Genomic DNA, 13,099 nt, shown 5'->3' with positions numbered 1-13,099 from the left:
GTACTCAACGCAAACCTAACGTTCCTTAGGTCCTTTCCAAATTCCAGATAATACTGCTCATCGAATTTCTTCCACTACCGAGCATTAGCTGGATGTCGAAGCTTTCCATCATCCTTCTTGCGCTTATCTAAATCCCACCAGCGCATCAGCTCAGCATCCTTTGGGTTGGAGAAGAAGCGTCTTAGGCGGTCGGCAACCGGGAGGTACCACATAACCATCGCCGGAATTCGCCTCTGCTTCTCAGAGATGCCTAAAGTAGTATCTGGTACCTCTGCAACACTATTCGCTGCACCCTTCCTCTTCCTTTTGTTCCTGTCTCCTGGACCTAAATTATCGCCGCCACAATAACCAGCATTGCTTTTGTACCTATTTGCAGAACATATAGGGCATTTGTCCAAGTCTTTGAAAGCATCCCCACGATACAAAATACAATACTTCGGCATGCATGAATTCTTTCCACACCCATTGTGAATGGGCTGACAAGCTTCTTTGCTCGATATGTGTTCGCAGGCACTTTATTTGGCTTCGGAAGCAACCAGACCAACATACCCAGGAGATCATTGAAACTAATGTCTGATCAGCTGTGCTTAACCTTTAGGGTCAACAGTTCAAGTACAAAATGAAAAATGGTCCAGTATTTCGGACATCCTTTAGACCGCTCATATATATTTTTCTCTGCTGATTTCTTCACCGTCTCGAAGTTTTCTAACCCCTTTGCACGACCAACCAACAGCTCTGCTTTAGTGTGACGCAACAACTGGCTCAGAAAATCACCATCATCAAGTTCATCGCTATCATTATCACTACTAAGATCGATGGGACTCCTGTCGACACCATCAAAATAACCACCTCCGACACATTCATCCTCATAGCCAGCATCATCAAAATCATCAAATAATATATTAAACTCGGGCTCTTGCATTATTTCATCGATTGAATTCGCTCTCTGAGGGTGTTCTTCTTCACCATATTTATTCCAGATTATGTAGTTGTCTACAAAATCACTCATCAGCACATGCGATCTAATTATAGTTGTGTCGCTGAATACTCTCAATTTTTTGCAAGTTCTGCATGGACAATGTATCATCTGTGTCTTCTCAATTCTTGCATGGTTTTCCGCAGCTTGAATGACTTTATTAACTTCTCCACAGAAATATGCATCCGTCCTTCGTGCTTTGTACATCCAAGTTCTATCCATCTCTAAACACCAACAATAGAAAAATAATACATGATTCAAATGAAATAAAACAAGCTCTTAAATAATTTGCAAAATATATGCCAAGTAAATCTACACATAAGCATAAATATTGGAAAAAGTCAATTTACTATGCCATCCGATATAATACAATTTTGAACAAGGGTTAATCCTAGGGTTAAAGTCTTGCGTTTTCTGAAAGTATTTTGTTATTCTTTCGGATTTCACATAATTTAAAACAAAGAAAATAATAATTCGTATGAAAATATAGGATGGAAAAAAATATCATGCATGTGTATAAATATATGAGGGAAATCATATCATTTTCTCTCTCCTCTATATTTTTAAAATATGTTTACTTCTAAATGAGGCTAAAACTTGAAGATTGGGCCCAAATAATTACCTAATCATGTGCTCCAACTAAAATAGCGTAGATTTATCCAAAAAATTAAAGCAATTCGTGGCTTAAATGTTAAATCCACCTAATTTAGATCTACATCTGGCTAGAGAAATGTGAGCATAATTTGAGCATTAAAATTAATCCAAAAGCTTAGGAAAAACATAGAATTAGGTACTACTTACCTCCTAGAGCTTCCAACTTCAAGGAAATCGAGTTTAAAACCTTCCCTTCCCTATTTATGATGCATGGAATTTTTGGACAGCACCTCCCCCGAGAGAGCACTATTCTGTCGGGAGGAGGAAGAAAGGGCATGTCAGATATTTATGGCGCTTTTCAGGGGCGGGTGGCATTACCAACCGCCCCTAGAAATGGTTTTCCAGGGGCGGCTGATGCCACCAGCCGCCCCTGAAAATAGTGCTCATTTCCAGGGGCGGCTGGTGGGACCGGCCGTCCCTGGAAATCGGATCTTTAGGGGCGGGTGACGACACCACCCGCCCCTGAAAATGAGCCCTATTTTCAGGGGCGGGTGGTGCCGTCACCCGCCCCTGAAGATATATTTCCAGGGGCGGGAAAAATGCTAAAGTACCGAGCTCCTTTTGTAGGAGCGGGGTATATTTGCACCCGCCCCTGGAAAAAAAACGAGGCGTCCCTGGAAATCGTTTCTGTAGTAGTGTATTTTGCCGAGAGCCACAGAAGACACTCAGCAAAGGCACCTGAATGCCGAGTGCAGAAACTTTGGCACTCGGCAAATGCCCCTGAATGCCGAGTGCCACTAATGGGCACTCGGCAAACACTAACGACCGGGATGGCTATCTCACGGCCGCGGAGATGTGGCAGGCACGTGCCACTGTTTGCCGAGTGCCGTTTGTATGGCACTCGGCAAAGTGGAGGTTTGCCGAGTATATATATTTTGCCGAGTGGTTTTCATGGCGCACTCGGTAAATGGCCTCTTTGCCGAGTGCTCGATATTTTGCACTCGGCAAAACCACTAGCACTTGGCATATAGAGGGTTTCCGGTAGTGAGTTATGCATTCGAGTAATGGTTTTTTTAAGTAATGTTAACTTGTGCCAATTGTTAATGCATCTGGTATTCTGGTGCACAAATGAATCGAGTGTCTGTCCCTGATAGCAGAGTTATCATGGTAGCTTACCTGTATCACATTAGGTTTGTCCTAAGTCAGATTTGTTCAACTTTAATCAAATTTAATAATTTATAGAAAAATATAATAACATCTATACTATCAGATATATGCATTATCAAAATATACATCACGATAGATGGATTCAATGAAACAAATTTGGTATTGTAAATGGTATTATATTTTTCTATAAATTTGATTAAAATTGGATAAATTTAACTTAGGATAAAGCTAATACGACATGTAAATAAAAACGGAGAATGTACTCGATAAAGCAATTGAATATATTATAAACAGCATTTTGACTTGTGCATAAACAATTTTGTTGCATGCTCATCAATCCTGCCTAGAGTTTCAGAAAAAAAAAGTAAAATCACATTTGCTTGCACCAACACAATCAAATGCAAGTGTAGCTAGTGAACTGATTCATTAATTCTCGTCAAGCTAGCACTATTCCCGTGTGGTGGAAAGCTCGATCAATTTGATTGGCCCGCCTCCGTTCGTGTTCAAGATATGGACTCTATTATCATCATGCATGGAAGAGCTCGAATAAAAGAAACCATGATAAAAGGATAGTTCACTTTGCCTCCGAAACGAAACGAAACGAAACGCGATGCAGTGAAAAACATCGTTTAATATCTTGCGATTTTGGAGGCTCCAAGCTTGCACAGCTGCTTTGTAGCGCCTCCCATGTCACAAAGCGTACCCAAGACAAGGAAGAAGAATTCAACAAACCACAAGCGCACAAATAATCCCTAATCGCACGTCTCACAACACCAAATCGGAACCTATTCTTGTTCCACCTAGCAAGATCTTGAGCGCATGCAGCAACGCCTAGTAGTAGTCGTCCTCGAAGAAGTCTGTAACGAACATGGCACCATTTATGCCATTTTGAGTGATTTTGGTGATCGAATGACAACACAACACTTGGACTAATATGATTGTTAAGATGATCATTCTCAGGTTTTTAGGTTCAAGTGATGACAAAAAGAAAGAGAAGAGAGGCGTAGCAAGGCCCGAAGGGCCGCCCCTACGGGGGTTCCGCTTAGCACACTTCGGATCAGGAGCACCGGAAGAACCGATACCTAAGCATCGGTGCATCCGACGCTTGTCGGAAGAACCGGCGCTATGAAGTTTGGTGCATAAGGGAATCAAAGCCAAGTCAGCCTAGGCACCGGAAGAACCGACGGGGCAAAAAAGGGGGCGTCGGTGCATTGGGCGTCCTATGTTCCAGAGACGATGTCAAGAGCCCAGGAGAAGATTCTTAAGCACCAGATGAACCGGTGATGCATCGGTACAAATCATCGGTTCAACCGGTGATCACTGCGTCAGCTGTCAGGACTTCAACAGCTACTTCGGGTTATGAGTGACCAGAAGAACCGACGCTACCTCAGCCAGAGGCATCGGTTCTTCCGGTGATACGCAGATTTTCAGCTGACCGTTGGAGCAACGGCTACAAGACTTGGTGGCCTATATATATGCCTCACCCCAGCCATTTGAAGATTGCTGGAGTTGCTGGACATCCCACACACACCCAAGAACATCTCCAAGCCATACAAAAGCATCAAGATCATATCCTTAGCCCTTAGCACACTTTGAGAGTGTTGTGTAAATGATTAGCTCTTAGTGAGTGAGATTGCAAGGCCTTGAGCCTTTGTGCTGTGGTTCTCTAGTGAACCAAAACAAGAGTTTGGTGCGCCGGCACCTTGGAGCGTGAAGCTCGCCGGCAACGTCATCGACCCTCCGACTTGGTGTGGAGCGGCGACGACATCTTTGTGTGGGGGACGTGGAGACCCCCATCCTTTGTGGAGAAGCTCCTTAGTGGAACCCGGGGCCAAGGTGACCGTGATTGTGTTCACGGAAGAGACTTGGTGGCCGAGTAGCAATACTCTTAGTGAGTGCTACAACAACGTGGATGTAGGTGTGCCTTTGTGGCTAACCGAACCACGGGATAAACACCCGCGTCAAGAGTTTGCTATCTCCTATCCCGGGTTTTAAGCTTTCGCATTTATTACTTGCAACCTTTGTGTCTTTACTTTCATAGAGTAGTTTCTTGTTAGGAAAGACTATATAGTGCATGACTCTTTTGGGATAGGGGTTTCACACTAGAACAACCTAGTTGCACATCTAGATAGCTTGTTTTAGTTTAAGTTTTGTACAAACTAGTTGGAGCCATATGTCTAAGTTTTTATTAGTACTTAATTCACTCCCTCCCCCTCTTAGGCTACTGCACCCGATCTCTTTCAAAGTCGTCGTCGTCGTCCGGCGGCCGATCGTCCATGGGGCTCCAATGGCAGATCCCGCACCGGAAGGCGCCGAAGCTCATCTTCCCGTTGATGGTCCACGCGCCGCAGGCCGGGCACTTGTCCCGGGCCGGCGAAGTGGGCCTCCGGCCCGTCGGAGGCTGCGGAGAGCCCTTCTCCGGGGGCCTGTGCTGCCTCGATGCCTGGTGCGCGTAGGCGTAGCTCGACATCGTCGGCGCCCCAGCCCTCGACACCGTCGCAGGAGCCCTCTGGTGCCTCTTCACAACCTGCGGCCCCGGCCTCGGCGGCGAAGCCTGCTGGCGGTACTGCGGTGGTGGCCACGAAGGTGGGGCGGTGGCCGCGGAGGTGTGGGCGGTGGTGCGGGTTGGTTGGCCGCCGCCGCGCCTAGCGTGTGCCTGGCGGAGAGCGCTTCCCAGGCGGCCTGGACGAGCTTGAAGGCACCGTCGGCGGCGGCGCAGGGGTTCTTGTCGGGGTGCACGAGGAGGCAGAGCCTTCGGTGCTGCCGCTTGACGTCGTCGTGGGTGTCGGGCGGCCGCAGGCCCAGCACTGCGTACCAGCACTGGGGGGGGCGCCGCGGCGGCGTGCACGTCGTAGGCCGCCGCGACCCGCGCTGCGCCGGGGAGCCCCGGCCCGAGCCTGGCCGCGGACTGCATCCACTGCCGGGCGCCGTGGACGTTGCCCGCCAGGAAGCACTTCTCGGCGAGCGCCTGCGCCCTGCGGGCCTGCTCCTCCTTGCTGCTGGCGTCGTCCGCCATGGCTGCCGCTGCGCCTGCGCCTGCGCCTGCACGCATATTGCTGGGGTGCGTCAAACATGCCCAATCGGAGTAGGAGGAGCTAATTTTTTCGGCTCCTCCAACTTCTTGCTTTTTTTGAGAGAGAGGACCTCCAACTTCTTGCTTTTTTTGAGAGAGAGGACCTCCAACTTCTTGCTTTTTTTTTTGAGAGGATCCAACTTCTTGCTAGTTCTTCACTCCCTAGACAGGCCAAAAGTAGCCCACGAGCAGTTGGGCCAATAGTAGCCCATAAAGCCTTCTTCTCGTTTTCCATTTTTTTTCCCGAGCTCTGGTGTGCAACTATGCACTGATGATTCCAGCACTGCATGCGCCCGACCACATCGGACATCAATGTGTGCACATGGGCAGTACTGCAGTAGGCGTTGCTGTTTTGACAAAACCCTGCGATGAATGCCAATGGAGCGTCATCCCCATCAACCGTCCTGCCATAGCTTCTTGCTACCTTCGCCCCCTAAGCAACACGACCCTTTATAACACCTTCCTTCTCCAGCTACTCGTCATAGATAACAGATTAATCTCTCAGACACCTCAGGAAAAAAAAAGGGTAAGTTTTTCGAAGATTTTACATCTCACATCGTGAAAAATGGCGACCGTCGATCCGAAAGCCGCCCCCTCTGCCCATCAGTTCGCCTTCGGCATCGACGGCGTCGAGACGGCCGTCGCTCCGGTGCGGCGGCGGCGGCATGGTGGCCGTGGTCGGCCCGGGCGTCCTCGAGGTCACCCGCCTCCGGCACGTCGTGGTGCGCGGCGGTGGCGGCGGCGACGTCCGCTTCGCGCGGTGCGGGTACGCGGCCGCCGAGGGCTGCGCTGCGGTGTCGTTCCGCCGCCGCTGCGGCGTGGTGCGCGCGGACGGCGCCCGCGGCGTGGCCGTGCACCGGTGCCGGTCCGCCGACGTGGAGGGCGCAGGAGCCGCGCGCGTCCGCGGTGCCGGGGAGCTGCGCGTGGGCCGGTGCCGGGAGGCCGACGTGGCCGGGTGCGCCGACGCTGCCGTGGCGCGCTGCCGCGTGTTAGCCATAAGCTCGACATGGGCTTGTGCGTGTGCCGTGTGCGTCCTGTGCGTGCGTGTGTCGCCCGGTTCGGGCATGTGCCGCAGGTGAGCTGCGGCCATGGCGGCCCGACGCGTCGTGTAGTGTTCCAGGGGTTTGGATCGAGCTTGTGCACGCAGGATCGCTGCGTTGGGCTCGGTCTGAGTTGGTTAGATGGGGGCGTGCGTATCGCGGGTCTGGTGGTGTGTGGCCTCGTCGTCCGCGCGTTCGTGGCGCTGGCGACGTCGTGCGGGTCACCCAGATCGTGGCGAGGCAGCCGGGCGTGGAGGAGAGCTCCGTGGGCTGCGCCCTGGCCTATTTGTAGCCCCAAAACCATCTGTACCAGCGGCCGAATCCGTTTTATCAATCAAAGGCCAAGATACAGGAGCTATCGGCTCCGCGGCGTTCGTCGCCGGCAAAGCTCGATCGTCTCCCTCGCTGATTCTGTGTTCGTGAATGCGAGTGATCGATCCATGGACGGTTCCAACACCACGCGGCGCCCTCACCCTGGGCCGCTGCGGCGCCGTGCGCGTCGACCGCTGCCGCGACGCCAGCGTGTCCGGGTGCGGCGCCGTCGCGGTGCGCTGCGGCAAGGTGAGCGTGGTCGAGGCGCTGAAGCCCGAGTCGCCTCCGGTGGACCAGAAGGCAGAGCCTGTCCTGGCAGCACCGGTGGAAATCATGAGCAAGTGAACCGGGGGAGCTCTACAGGAGTGATGCCGTCGTACGGCCAGCTCCCATGATGATAGTATCAGTATGATATGATATTTCATATTTGTGGGATGATGGGGAACGGGGAGCCGGATATATAAGAAGAACTAAACGCTTTGACTGTATTTTTCATTTTAATGTAAACATCTTGCCTATGTACGTACATTACAACAGTAATAAATCAAAATAATACTAATATATGCCATTGATTAGTTCTTCTTGAGCTAACAAACACCATATATTAAAGGACGGTGGGAGTAACATTGTTTGTGTAGAAGTTATATTTTGTGGTTCACACACTTGATCAGTGGTCTTTTATTTACGGCCCGTCGAGATTTGAGTTCTCGACTTAACATGAGGACTCAACATGGATGCTCATATAATTTTTCTAAATTTATTTTAGAAATTACAGCTTTTCTCTCCGTGGTATGTAACTTCATTAATCTCAAGACATGTCAATCCAATCTTTCATATGTGCTTATAGGGATGCGCGCGTACATGAGGGTCACTGTGTTTCGCAAATAATGCCGCATTATATCTTCCCGTGGATTTGGGTTTGAGGCGCAGCTCAATTCAGTTGTTCAAAATTCTGAGAAGCAAGTGGACACACTTGGCTGGATCGAAGCTGAGCGACGTTCGGTGGCATGTGGACAAAAGTCATTCCAAAATTAAGCGCATCAAAACAACGTGGTGAACAGAGTTTACCGCAGATGGCTTGTTGATCCGGCTCCCACCTGGTCTGGTGATACACAAGCCATCACACGAGTCCAGGTGCCCCTAATCATCTTTGTCTTGGGCGCTTGCGGACGTCAGATGAGCTGCAGCCGTTGGGGGAAATTGCTTTCCCCGTCGTCTATGGGCTTTTGAGTTTTGAGGTAAGCACCGGGGTTAAAGTTAAACTAAGAGCCCTCGATGAAGACACGGAAATGCCGACATGACACGCCCCTCACTCGGTGTGGCAGGGTGTGTTGACGACCAAAATTTGCAGCAATTTAAAGGCCCTGCGTGCTGCGCGGTGTCGGCGCGCCGATGTTGAGAGCTTCGGCGGGGCGCGCCTGGCGCGGTGCAAGGCCGCGCGGCTCCATTGGTGCGGCACCGTGGAGGTCGACATGTGCAGGGCCCTGAGTGCGGGACCGTGGCCGTGGCGCACGCCGAGGTCAACATGCTGGAGGAGGAGGAGCAGCGGCTGCACTGAGAGCGCCTTCTCGGCGCCGGCGGCGACAGCACCGTGGAGCGAGCAGATGAAGAGGATTTGTCAGCTGCAACTGCAAGTGCTACTTGTAAGATCAGCTTGTAGATGGAACGCGAAATCGTGCATAAATTCTTCAGTAGGATTCATTGTTCGTGATTAATTGCTTGAATGAATCCTCGTTGCATCTTTCTGAATTGGTGGAACGGGGATCGGTTCAGTAGCTCGGAGTCTTGATCGTTTGGTTCTGTGATGGCAATTTCCAAATTCCATTTCAAAGTTTGGAACCAACCAGTAGCTAATCTAATAGTCACACTCCTTTTCTATGAACCGCATGGTTTCCTTTTTGATCGGTTCATGTGGGAGCGAAAAAGTCCTGGACTCTTGCAGTCTCGCCCCTTTGCTTTGGCAGATGAATGAGACGTGACAACAACAAAACAGAAAAATGCGAGAAGGGGAAGTGAAGGACAATCCTGGACTCCAAGTCTCCAACTCAACACGTTTCGTGTGCGATTTACGTCAAGTGCAGGATTGGAAGGCTGTCAATTAACTCCAGACTCTGTTTATTACGTTCTTGACTTGTTGAACTTGGATTTGAACGGCCGGTGCAACGATTGGGTACAGGAATATCATATTTAATTTGGGCATAATAGCCATTTTCGTCCTCAAACTATTGGCCAAGGCTCAGTTTCATCCCTCAACTATTAAAATGGTCAATCCTTGAACTTTCTCAAACATGCCTATTATATCCTTTTGCTGATATGTCTCGTCACGTTGTCATGCCGTGTCAGCTTCTAGTCAGCTAGTCTTGTAAAATATTGTTTCTATCTCCCTATACGATATATATCACCGTGCATGTACGCCTCTCAGTGCACCTCCACGATATACAATCAAATTCTATTAGAAAACAAAATTAAACTTGTTAGATTGAGTATAAATTGAATTCACCTCCAGCCTTTAGCTCATCCACCCTCTAATATAAGTCTTCAACCACCATGGCGAGGGAGAAATGAGATACAACATACTGCTATTCTGAGCCTAATGTGAAAAACAAGAGAGGGTAAAAGGGTTATTTCAAGCAACTTTAGGAATACTAGCTGACTAGGCGCCTCGTCAATGCACCAACGTGGCGAGACATGTCAGCGGAAAAATGAAATTGACTAGTTTGAGAAAGTTGAATGACTAGATCGATTGTTTTAATAGTTCAGGGACGAAACTGAGCCTTGGCTGATAGTTGGAGGATAAAAATGGATATTCCCCCTGTGTAGTGGCAGCTGGCAGATGAATGAGATGTGCTTTTATCTACCTGGGAGGCTGGGCTGCCTGTTTGATAGGTCAAAATCGTATCCGTTTTGTTTCAGCGTTTGAATCATCCTAACAGACTCAGTCTAACTAGCTGATGGTCTGCTGCTGCCCAACTTTCACACATTTTAGATTTGTTGTTTGGTAGATGTTAGCTAACATACGAAGGTGAGAGGACTGTATTTATCTGGCGTGATATAGTTACCTTTTGCCATGTGTTATTCATATCGATGTTGTGGTGCTCTTGCTGATGTAAGACGCCATTTTCGAAAAAAGACAATTTTTTGGACTTTGCTAGGATACTCTAAAATTATTGTGAACCGTCCATTTATTTAGATCTAGATGGTCATGTCACCTAGAAGGTAATAGGAGAAATATATATATTTATATATTTTTATTTTGGTAATAGAAAACGACAAAATGTCTTCCAATTAGATCTAACTATGATAATTAGATGCAATGTAACAATTATATATGTCTTTCGGCCTTCACATATTACGTGTTTTCCCCAAGGTACATTATTATTTTTCATGAGGTAATGTGCCAATTAGATGTAACGAGTATTTTCCGTCCCTAATGAGGTAGCCTTGCGTCTTTTTCCCCTACCTACCCTGAGGTAACCTGGACTTCACCTCTGATTCCGACTATGCACTAGCCCTTTCAAAAAATATAACATGCATCTCACACTTAATTTTCCAATCCAAAAATTATGTGGAGGTAGCTTTCCGAGAAATGTGCATTTCTTATTGTCCATTGCAACCAATGTAAACAAGCTGCATATAAACCCTACCTCTAATTGCATATATAGCCTAGTGGTTATAAGAGTTTCAGTAGTATCTCAGGTTCTATATTCGACTATTCGTGGGACCGAATATTCTAAAATTTAACAACATTGTACTTTCAGTGGTATGTGACTTTTCCGTCGACAGTGAGACACCTGTGGTGACTTTGTCAATCTCGAGAATTTGCCGGCATAGTCTCCGAAGGTGCTCAAAGAGGTAGGGTTTGCTTACGTGCGGTCATAGAGGTGAGTGTACTTACGCTGTGAGTGTCTAAATTATACTGTGTAATTGCAAAAAAGAAGTACGATGAAGGTACCGATTACTACTATTTTCAGCATTAATTAATTAATTAATTTATCTCTCTTGAAATTTAAAGGATCAATTTTTTTATCTATCTTACCTTCTAGGAGGTAATGGGTGTCCTGTAAACAAATTAGAGCTAAAAGTGTTTATATAATAGCTGAAGTGATTAAAATTGTTTATCGTTACTACTTCTCTCCTTTTTATTTAATTTGTTTATCTTTTTAACATAATGCCCATTCAAATCCTTTTTAATATTTTTTCTATTATTCACTATTAGAAAACAGGCCAAAGATCCAAGCCAAAAGTACCATTGCTATTGCAGCCGGTGCTGCATCAGCAGCCAGTACTCGTGGCCTGTGCCGAGCCCTGCTCGCGGCATTGGGTACCGGGTCGTGGCAGGACCCGGTTCCAATGCTGCAACTTAGGCACCGGGTCGTGCCACAAACCGGTACCAAATGGCCACGGCGATAAAGGCACCGGTTTGTGCCATTCACCGGTACCCATTTTGCAGGCAATGGCACCCGGTCATGCCGCGACCCGGTGCCGGCTGGTGCCCATGGCAAAGGCACCAGTTGGTGCCATGACCTGGCGGCATCGGGTCATGGCACCAACCAGTACCTTTGGCCTGACCCTATAAATACCCCAGCCCCTGCCCCCTCCAAGCTGCCGCCTGCCGTGAACTCGCTGTTCATGGCAGCCGAGTGAGGGGAGGGGAGGGGAATTTTTTTCAATTTTTTGTTTAAAAGGTTAGTATTTTTTCTCCACGCTTGAGAAAATTAATATTTTAGATGTAGTTAGCACTTGATTTAGTTTATACATGTAATAAATATTGTTAGATGTAGTTAGCATCTGATTTAGTTTATAGTTGTTATATTAATTGTTATATATGTGATAATTATTTTTAGATGTAGTTAGCACCTAATTTAGTTGATATTGTTATATAAATTATTAGGCCTAAGATAATTATTTATTTAGATGTAGTTAGCATTTTGGTTAGTTTTACTATTGTTTTATACATGTGCTATCTTTTTAGATGTAGTTAGCAAGAGATTTAATTTATTATTTTACTATAATTAAATCCATGATTATAAGAAGTTAGTGATTTATTAAAGGTGAAAATATGATGTGTCCTCGATTTGATTATAAGAAGGAATTGGTGATGTCTCCATTCTTTCTCTCTCTCATCTGTGAGAGACAAATACATAGACACATATATAGAGAGACATATAGAGAGAGTGATAATATGGACATCGCCGATTTCTTTTTATAACAAAGTTTAAGGATACGGGAGTAATTTTAAATATGTAAACAAACTAAAGAGAGTGAAAAAAATAATTGTGAGATAGCGTATTTAATTTTAGTTAAATTTTGTAGTATGAATGAATTATTTTGACACTCTATGATGTGTATAAATGAAATATGAACCCAGATGAATCGGCAATGGATGTACAATGCTGACCGGCGTTTAATGAAGTTCAATAATGGTGTGCACGGATTCATAGAAGCGGCTATTGGCGTTTCTTATGCTCAATAGAATATGTATTCCGCAAACGCTATGTTGTTGTTGTTGTTGTTGTTGTTGTATGATGTGTATAAATGAAATATGAACCCAGATGAATCGGCAATGGATGTACAATGCTGACCGGCGTTTAATGAAGTTCAATAATGGTGTGCACGGATTCATAGAAGCGGCTATTGGCGTTTCTTATGCTCAATAGAATATGTATTCCGCAAACGCACAGAATCACCGCTGTAGCACTTCGCCTTGGAGTATTCTAGGGTATCGTAATTTCCTCAGGGAAACACTATGGATAAAGAATATCGAAGAACTGAATGACAAACTTTACTAGAGATATCAACCGACTAACTTAGTGGGGGCAAGCTTGAAAAGATAGATAAGATAATGGCCAAGCGATGACCGTCTGATGCAGGAGACTCTAATCCTTAGAGAGGTAAGCAACTGGGAGGACAACGAGCGAGAAAGGCTCCTAAAACTCT

At 46.8% G+C, this 13,099-nt stretch overlaps 1 pseudogene; it reads left to right on the top strand.

The window, feature by feature from the left end:
- Positions 1-6,375: 6,375 nt before the first annotated feature.
- Positions 6,376-8,877, top strand: LOC120677907 (annotated as a pseudogene).
- The last annotated feature ends 4,222 nt before the right edge of the window (positions 8,878-13,099 follow it).

This window comes from Panicum virgatum, chromosome 6N (genome assembly GCF_016808335.1).
Source record: "Panicum virgatum strain AP13 chromosome 6N, P.virgatum_v5, whole genome shotgun sequence".
NCBI classification, from domain to species: domain Eukaryota; kingdom Viridiplantae; phylum Streptophyta; class Magnoliopsida; order Poales; family Poaceae; genus Panicum; species Panicum virgatum.
This window is presented reverse-complemented; position numbering and strand designations above follow the sequence as displayed.